The sequence below is a fragment of the Zingiber officinale genome, chromosome 6A (genome assembly GCF_018446385.1).
Source record: "Zingiber officinale cultivar Zhangliang chromosome 6A, Zo_v1.1, whole genome shotgun sequence".
In the NCBI taxonomy this organism is placed as follows: domain Eukaryota; kingdom Viridiplantae; phylum Streptophyta; class Magnoliopsida; order Zingiberales; family Zingiberaceae; genus Zingiber; species Zingiber officinale.
Window position 1 is genome coordinate 69,268,177 of NC_055997.1, and position 2,325 is coordinate 69,270,501.

General features: G+C 34.8%; 1 non-coding gene across 1 annotated transcript; it reads right to left on the minus strand.

Moving 5' to 3' along the window:
- Positions 1 to 326: 326 nt before the first annotated feature.
- Positions 327 to 482, minus strand: LOC121998808. Its single transcript, XR_006116601.1, has one exon. It is a non-coding gene; the product is annotated as a U4 spliceosomal RNA (small nuclear RNA).
- Positions 483 to 2,325: the final 1,843 nt, after the last annotated feature.

Genomic DNA, 2,325 nt, shown 5'->3' on the forward strand with positions numbered 1-2,325 from the left:
ATACAATGAGTGAATGAAAGAGTTGCCACTCCCCTATGATTTGTAACTCCTCTCAATATAACATTATCTTGACATGAGTAATTATAAATTCCACCATCTCTCATATAATACTTTAGCTCTGTGGTCTTCCATTAGTGTAGACTAATGAAATTTTCATTATTCTTTTGACATCATCATGGCAGGCTTTAGCTCTATGGAGGGGCATTTTGGATAGTTTATTTAGGGTTTATTCCCAAAAAAACAACCAAATGAACATTAATTAATTACCATACAAAAGATCTACATACTCAAAGAATTAATTAAAATTTTAAAAATTAGAGTTATAGGGTTTTCCCCTTTGTTAGAGGGAGCCCTTCCAAAAATTCTCAATGGCATGAGTTAAACCCAAGCCAAAGAGGGGGTTTGGAAATAGTTTTCAACCAGCAATGGTCGCGCCTCGGTTATAACCTCACTAGCTGCGACATTGCCCCAAGCGCAAAGATGAGTTGTGCAATTAAAATAATTTTCATTTTATACTACTATGGCATTACTGCCTACGTTGAAATTCTAGATGTGGGACTATCATTGAGTGTATTTGGATTTCTAATCTCTGTTTTGCATTAGAGAGAAGAGTGATGTAATCCCAAACAGATCCGTTGGGATGGAAGAAGCATCTCCCCAAATGGTGGAAGACTGTTGTTTTCTTCAAGAAGAGTAGAGCGAGCTCTCTTTCTTACTCCGGGATGAGAAGTGACATTGATGTGAAGTATTAATTCGATCTCATCAACAATTCGAATCCACAGAGCAACCATTGTACCTCCTCGCAGTAGAAGACCTTGTTGAAGTCATCGTTACAAAAAGTGGAACCGTCACTTTAATGGTCCTCTAAGTCCGGCCTCACAGATATTCAAAAGAGATAAATCATGATTAAATTGTACAGGAGAGGTGAAAGTAGAGAAGATGGAGATAGAAAAAAAATGTGGAACCGTCACATCAGCGGTCCCCCTAGAGTCGGTCCCACGGATATGGAGGGAGATAAATGCAGGTACACAGGTGGAAAGTGCATAGCGGAGACGTTAACCCCAGGCAGTGACACCCCGGGGATTGACCCCTGGACCTTTCAGTCACAGAACCATGCACTCCCCATCTGTGCTACGCCCTGGGGACAATGAAGATGGAGATAGAAAGATGACGCGCTGTAAGGAGAGAGAAATGTTGGTGATCCTATCATTGTTGAGCCATGTCTTTGAGCAAATCACCGAAGGTCTAGTCGTACTTGCATATTTTACGGGCAGATAAGGAAAGAGTGCCGTTATGGTGAATTAAGGTATGTATATGATACGTAAATTTACTATAGATTATGCACCTTAAACCTTTCATATTGACATAATTGTTAATTGTCAAATATCACTTCTTGAAACTTTTGCATAATCAAGTCAATAGGCAAATTAAAGACTCGATAATATTCTCCTCAAATTTGCATCCTTTATCTAATCAGACAATAGTGTAAAGATAATCGAAGAGATAATAAAATAAATTTCTTAATTGATTTGTGAGATATATAATATAGAGAGGCATTACAAGTTAATTGACAAAATAATAAAACTGATTTATTCTACTAATTACTATATCCTAATCTTGATTTGGTTTCTAGATCAAAGACGGATTCGTCTCTATTCCACAAATATAATGATAAATCTATGATATTTTTTCTTATTTTATGCAGATGACATCCTGATAACGGACAATGATCATAAGAATATCATTACTTTATTAAATCTTCTCAATTAAGAATTTTCTACCCAAATCAAGATTTGAGTATTACTTTTTTTATTATTAAATTTATTCCATATGAGAAAGAGTATCTTTTCTCTTAGGCTTGATATTACTTGGTTTGTTGAATAATTCTTTTTTGAATACCAAGCTAACTCAGTCAACTATGAATTATACTGTCTTAAACTAAATTAAGTTTTTGAAAATTATAATTCGATTATATGCTGCCTTTTACGCATCATCTGCATGCTCATCTTGAGAGTGACACAAGAAGTTCTAAATTTCAGCTCTGCAAATTTTTCTTTATGAAAAGTGTTGAACAAGATGATAAATAGTTTTTTTTTTAATGTAAAAAAAGAAAGACAGTTAATTACTCGTGAATTTGAAAAAACGAGGCGAGAATAACATTATTTTTACAATCAAATATGAACGAGTGAATAAAACAAATCAAACTACTGTAAGCAAATAAATGCCAAAGAGTTCTACCTCTACTGACTAAAGGAAAGGAAAATAATCAACTTAATTTCGTATGCAGCTATCTGTTGCTATATTTTCCAACTGCATGTGCACACG